The sequence below is a fragment of the Populus euphratica genome, unplaced genomic scaffold, assembly GCF_000495115.2.
Source record: "Populus euphratica unplaced genomic scaffold, PopEup_1.0 scaffold111.1, whole genome shotgun sequence".
NCBI lineage: Eukaryota > Viridiplantae > Streptophyta > Magnoliopsida > Malpighiales > Salicaceae > Populus > Populus euphratica.
Window position 1 is genome coordinate 1,654,751 of NW_011499877.1, and position 7,832 is coordinate 1,662,582.

Genomic DNA, 7,832 nt, shown 5'->3' on the forward strand with positions numbered 1-7,832 from the left:
TATAACAGAGGAGAAGATGAAATGCTCTCTGCCAGCTGCTTGTATGCTATTCCATCAGTGAAAACATTTTTCAATTATTCGCCCTTGTTTTATTCGATGAAAAAGCAAGGAAGGGGTTAGAACAACAGGGATCTTTAATGCCCATAATAATATTTAATCTGTATCCTGTCTCTAGCTGCCTAGATTCTTGTTCGTCTTGTTTTCGCCTCTGCACTAGCAATGACGCTGCAGCCATACGCACTCTTGAAGAAGAAAATCCTAAAAAACAAAGAAAAGATTACAGAAAAGTAAAGTGAAGAACAAAAGTAGTTGTGCGAGGGCACAGTGAAACGACGTAAAAGTAAGATCCATATCAGAATCCACTTGGGCATATAATAGAAAGGCAAAACACTGTCCATTCACAGAAGGATTTGCTTTTGGGGACTCTTTTTCTGCTCTGTTCTGTTCTGTTGTTTTCTTTCCTCGGGGGATGCTGCCCCATGCAAATTCTTGATCCTTCTTTCCTTGATATTCCATTTTGGTATGTTTATGAATAAACTTGGGAGTTATAATTGTAGGGTTTCATTTTTTTAACATTATTTGTGTGCTTGTCTTTTAATTTACGAAATAATAATATTCATACAAAATGAAATATCAAGGAATATTTTGAAAATAACAATTTTATCACTGGTATGGTATCTAAACACTTAAAGATTCTTTATATTAAATTGATTAATTTACATTTTATTATTTTCAAGATTAACACACCATTTATGTAGAGATATATAATGATACAGTATTTACTTGTGTTTTTTATATAAATATATTTATCAATCTTATTAATTATAAACTCATTTGATAACATGACCTCATCAAAGTTTTTATATTATTGTTTAAAAGCTTATTTTAAATCATACAATAGCTTATAAACTTCTTTTTCTTAAAAGTAAATCCCTCTAGACCTCTTTGTTTACGTCATCATTTAGAAAAGCTATTTTAGAAAGTTAATTACAGTAACTATTAAAATATGTATGAAAAGTTATCATTCATAAAAGTTAAAATGTATCTAAAATAATTCATACCTAATTGTTTGATTGAAACCCTTGACAGTAAATCTTGTTTAATCAATTTTTATATTACTTTTAAAGATTTGTTCATGAGGTACTCTCTATCTTTATTATTTTTTATGTCTTTATCTTCTTTGTTGAGTCCATTCCTCATCTTTATTGTTTTTTTATTGCCTTTATCATTTTTGTTATGTAGTTGCCTTTATATTTTGATGGATTTTTGAGTATTTTGAATTGACTTCTTATTTACTGGCATTCTAATTATGTTTATTAAGTATTTTTAGAATAAAATATGTTAAATATTATACTTTAATGACAAAAAAAGCACCCCATCTAATTTTTTAACCACGTGTATGGTGATTGAAAACTAGAGAGGGAGACAAACATCATTTACTTTAGTTTTCTTAAAAATATATATATATATGTCATCTACTCTCTTTTGAAAACAAAAAATGAAAGGCTAGGAGCACGAGGCAGCCTTAGCAAACCCACACACATGGCTTTTTTTAATTGGTTGTGTGAGTTTGATTTGCTAAGTTCAACATCGCAAAGCCTCTTTTGTTTTCTATTCTTAATTTTGATTTTTTAAGTTTTAATTAGTAACCTTCTTTATATATATATATATGTTCTTTTCTTTTCTTCGCATAAATTGTTTTATTTGTATTTAAATTAATACTCTCTCTCTAATTTTTTAAATTGTTTAGTTCACTTTATTATTATTATTATTATTATTATTAACATTCAAAAAGATTATTCTAATTCATCTTTAGATTTGATATAGATAAACTATATTTTCATGATTAATTTATAAAAATAAAAATTATTTATTCTTAGTAAAACAAAATAGCATTTAATATATATATATATATATATTTCCTTAACAACTACTCATATATTTGGTTTAAATTGTAATTATATATTAACATTCCCTTAAAAAAATCAACAAAAAATATATAATTACTTAAGATACTATTATTATTTTAAATTTGATAGCTAAAAAGTCCTTACAATAAACATCATTCTTTAGAATCTGAGAAACCCTAATCATGTCTTCAACCACCAATTGAACCGCACTATCATCTCCTAACTTTGCCAAGCAATTCAATAACATCTTGTACGAACTTAGGTTGTATGACAAAACCCATCTTTCATCTTCACCCAATTGAAGAATCTACAAGCTAAATGTGGTCCTTTATAGCACCTCTTCAATACTTTCTCGTCAAACTTTGGTTCTACCTGAAACCCCACATTATCTAGCCTCTCTCCATTGATGCTGTGCAATTTTCTGCACGAACAATCCTAGCAATCCCATGAACAACAACATTAACGTTAGTTTCATTAAAAGCTCCTACCTTTAATCTTTGAAAACAAATAAAGACTCCTCCCTTTGCAACCCCTTATTCACTTCAACATTTCCACAAACACCTTTTTCGCAATACATGAATTCTTCGCAGCTGATGCAGGCAAGGAAGAAGTAGGCCTTGGCAACTTTTAGGCCTAATATCATCAACTGCAACAGAGAAATCCAAAGGGATGATTCAATATCACCAGAGTTGTGAATCATCTACTGCTCATTGGGTCAACTCAAAGTCAAGATCAGCATCACATGGGCTCCCATCGCTGGCATTAATTATGAGCAGCAGCTTAATTAATATTGATGGGGCCATGTCTGGCCAGTTTGCCGTTAATTTCTTGCCATCCAGCAGGGTTCCCATACATATAGCACGATCGATGTTGGCCAAGCATGTTATATATATAGCTGGCTTTTGGAAAGGAATTCTTCACAAGCTTGTTTGACTGTGTATTTATAATTATTTTTTAAATAATTTTTTGTATTAAAATACATATTAATAATAATTTTTTATTTTTAATATTAACATATTTAAAAATACTAAAAATATATTAATTTGAAATAAATAAATAAAATTAAATTTCTTCAAAAATTACTTTTAAAACACAAAAAAATAATCTCAATCATCATAATTTGAAATTTTAAATGTGTTTTTTTTAAGAATATATAATTTTAACTTACTTTTTCCAGGATGATGATATTTGGTTTTAATTTTAAGTTTTTAATTTTTCATTTTATAAAACACTAAGAAAGTTTTTACCCTACAACTATTTTTTCAATTATGTTTTGAAAAATAGGGTAAAAAAATTAGGTAAGAACAGGAGGACGTTATTAGCTGTAGGGTAAAAAATTGTTGCAAAATTATAACAGGAATTAAAATGAAGGTCAGTGGGGGTAATTAACTCTAATTTATGGATGATAGTTTAGAAATTTATTTAATTTAATGGATACAAATATGAGAAAATTGTTGCAAATTTATGGAAATTATAACAAAAAAAATATTTTTATTTTCCATGCATCCATTTTAAATGTAAACATAGTATACGCCAAATCTCGTGGATTGAAAGTCCAAATTGTAGTTAAAAAGGAGGACCCAATTGATCAAAACTTGCATAGTAGTGGGACCATGGGTGTAATTATCCGGAAAGAAAAGTACTATCTTGGTGGATGATCGATTGGTATACGTGGACAATCCACTGAAATGAAGATAGAATTCAAAACAGCAGGAAAGATGTTAGTTCTGGGTCCCTGCGTGGTTGCGAGGGCATGTGAATTGGTAAAGCAGACGGCCTGAAACGACCCCACAGCCATGTGGTGGTGGTCCGGTGGACATGGCCAAAGGTGATTGTCTGGCTGCATGCTAGAATGACCAAAAAGATCGCTCTAAGACGCAGCAATGGCCAAAACTAGAACTAGTAGCCTCTTTAACAAAAAGTACAGCCCGTACCAAGGCCGTAACACCTCATCTTCCATTATCAAAAGAAAAAAAGCAGCAGCAGGATCGGCTTCGTCTGTCTTTCTTGATGGGACTTGCCATCAGCATGAAATACTTTAGTTGCGTGTTTCAGCCGTTGGATTGGTACAAGGATTACCCATCTGATCTCCACGGTTGTCGCTCTCTCTGTGACACTGATTTCACAGATTCGTCTTTAGGTTTATTTGCAAGTTGCAGTCTTCCTTTTCTTTTCTTAAATTCTGCTTTTTTGATTTTATAAAAGATTTTTTAGTTAAAGTTTATTTGAAAAAATGGCTGTGGTTGTTAATTATAATTTTTAAAAAGTTATTTTATAAAATATTTTTTAGTTAAAGTTTATTTGAAAAAATATATATTTAATTAAAATTAAGGTTGAATAAAAAATAATTTAATATATTTAGTTTAAAAAATACTTTTTAAATTGAGATTATAAAATAATTAAAAAATATTTTTAAATTAAATATTATATATTTAACTATTATTATTACATCATAAAACAAATAATATTAATATTAAATATTTTTATTATTCTATTAAATTATATGTAATTTCATCACATATAAAATCTATCCAATAATAACTATATTTTTCATCATTTTTTTTATTAAACTACATGTAATTTCATCGCATATAAAATCTATTCAATAATAACTATATTTTTCATCATTTTTTAAGCACACAATAACAAAAACTAAATTTTTTGTTACGTCATCAAACAATTTCTTTCTAATTTTTTGAATAAAACATAATTAAAATAAAAATAAAAACTGAATTTTTTCAACTGGGTCGGACCCGGCAAGAATATAATTGGAATTGCGATCAAATTTCACAGATGTTACATCATCATGCTATATCCTTCTAATTTATGTAGTGTTATTAAATAATATTCGTTCAAATTCCACAAATGCTACATCATCATACTATATCCTTCTAATTTATGTAGTGTTATTAAATAATATAAAATACTAGTTTTTTAACTAAAAATCAATTTAAAAAATAAATTATGATTTCATTACGTACAAAATTCATTCGACAAAAATTACAGTTTTCATGATTTTTTGAACATATAATAAAATTAGGTAAAATATTATCAGGAATAAAATTGAGATTACAATACAAGTAAATTTAATTTACCTTAAACTAATTTTTTAAAAAAACAAAAAACATACTACTCACGTTCACACAAATAGTGCGACTAAAATTACTTAACTTCACTGGTTTTTCAGAAAAAAAAAATTAAACTTTTCTTTTTTAAAAAAAAAACAGTAATTTAAATTTAGTAAACAATGTATTGTATGTAGAGTGGAGCTCCACTGTTATAGCTTTCTTCCTTCAGGCTAAACTTATATAAAGTTTGAAGGAATAATTGCTAAATATTAAAGTTTGAATTTTAAATTATCAATCTTATATAAAAGAAAGCAACCAAATGCTGTTTTTTCAAAACTTTTGTTTTATTGTAATTTTTAATGGTTCCTGCTAGTTGAAAAACTTTTTTTTTCTTTACCAAACAAAAATATATGTTACCAAACAACACCTTATAAATGGAAAAGAGAAATGCGTGCATCTTAAAGTGGGAAGGAAAGGGGAGGGGAGGGGAGGGGGGCGGAGTCGTCTTGGGAATATTCGGCTTTTTTTTTTAATGTTTTAAAATAATATTTTTATTTTTTAATTTAAAGTTGTTCAATTCAAGATCTAATTGATCCATATTTAAAATTTAATCAATTAAAAAAATAAAAAAATAAGTGTAATTTGACGGTTTGGTTAACCCGGTCAAAAATTAATGACCTAATTAAAATTTAGAATCCGAGTTTTAAACTAGATCGAGTTTAAAAACTATACTCAACAATATTTTCTTGAAAAATTGAAGATAAGAAACTTTAGAGAATTTTACATAAAATAAAAATAAATTATTTCTTGAAAACTTCATTTTAAGTTTTATGCATGCACATGAAAATATATTTAGTTTCATTTTTTAAATTAGTTTTGTATGGTTTGTTGTGCTTTTGTATTGTATAAAGTGGAAATAAATAAATGTGGAAATAAGCCTAGCTCGGCAACTCATCTGGAGCACATTCTCCTGCACATGAATAAATTAAAAAATGCATGGAAAGGATAAAAATATGTTTAAAAATCTAATTACATTAAAGAGTTAGGTGATTCATTGTGCATGCACTTGGTTTTTTTTTTTTTTTTCCTTCAAGGTTCCTATAGCTCTTTACATTTTGTATTTTGGTTATAAAACTTTTTTTCTTTTGGTTGTTCTTTCAGGTTATGTTAGAATGGTTTTATATGCTGATATAATTTGTTATGCATGCTCATAGGAATGTGCTAACAAAAAGATTATTTTTATGTTGCATTACAAGGTATATTTATAGAGTTTGGTTAAGAAATTGAAAAAAAAGGTACTGAAATTAATTAAAAAAGTCATTTTTTACACGTGTACCAGGGGCATATCTTTATGCGCTTTGATTCTTTTTCTAAAAAATTACATTTAAGTCATAAAAGTTTATTTTTTTGTATTTTATTCCATTAAAATCGAGAGCAGTGAGAAAGTCATTGGAATATAATAAAAAATAAAGTTTTTAACTAGTCACATTCATTATTAGCAACTCTAGTTTAGATGTTGATGAATTCTTCTTTAAGATACAAGTTTAATGGAGGTGGCTTAAACATTTAATAATATAAAAAAAATATCAAGATTTGAAAATATATTTTTTATTTGACTAGATTTTGAATCTTTAGATTTATTATAGCATATTTTCTGGTTGAGAATGAGATTTTTAGAGGTTTGTATTTTTTTAATTTTTTTTTTTATATTTTTAAGTAAAAACATGTTGAAATTTGTTTTTGGAGTTTAAAAACAATTATAATAAATGACAAATCTTCTACTCCAGCAACTAACTCATCATTCATTGCCTTTAACAAAAAAAAAAAAAAGGGAAAAAGGTAAGCCTAAGCTCCTAGGCCTGAACATGCCTGAGCTTTATTTTTGAAGCTAGACAAGCGGGTACGGCCTTGAAGCCCAGGCATGTCTAAATTGTCATTTCAGGCTTAGGCGTATATAAACTTGATTCTCTTAGCTCTTGTTTTCTTTTTTTTTTTTTTTGCTTTTTTATATGTTAAAATAAAATAATATTTAAATAAATAACTACAATGATATTAAAAAATAATAATTATGTCATCGTTTTTAAATAAAACTAGAGCTTTTTATGGTGATATTTTCAATTTTTTTAATAATTATCTATAAAACTAACATGAATATTTAAAAAAAATTGCAAATGAATATTAAATGAAAATTATATATTTGTTGTTCTAAGTTTTTATTTCTCCAGGCTTATTATTTTTTAATTCATTTTTTTCCTACGGTTTTCTAGTTTTTTAATTTTTAAAAACTATTTGTTTATTTTTTATTTGAAAAATTAATATTTCTTTTGATGGTTTGTCTAAGAAAGTAAAAAAATAATATATATAAAATAAAGAATATATAAGTGCATGGATGAATATAGAATAATATACTCAATATCAGAGGTTTCTATTTTTTTTTATTTTTTTTTTATATTTTTAAGTAAAAACATGTTGAAATTTGTTTTTGGAGTTTAAAAACAATTATAATAAATGACAAATCTTCTACTCCAGCAACTAACTCATCATTCATTGCCTTTAACAAAAAAAAAAAAGGGAAAAAGGTAAGCCTAAGCTCCTAGGCCTGAACATGCCTGAGCTTTATTTTTGAAGCTAGACAAGCGGGTACGGCCTTGAAGCCCAGGCATGTCTAAATTGTCATTTCAGGCTTAGGCGTATATAAACTTGATTCTCTTAGCTCTTGTTTTCTTTTTTTTTTTTTTTGCTTTTTTATATGTTAAAATAAAATAATATTTAAATAAATAACTACAATGATATTAAAAAATAATAATTATGTCATCGTTTTTAAATAAAACTAGAGCTTTTTATGGTGATATTT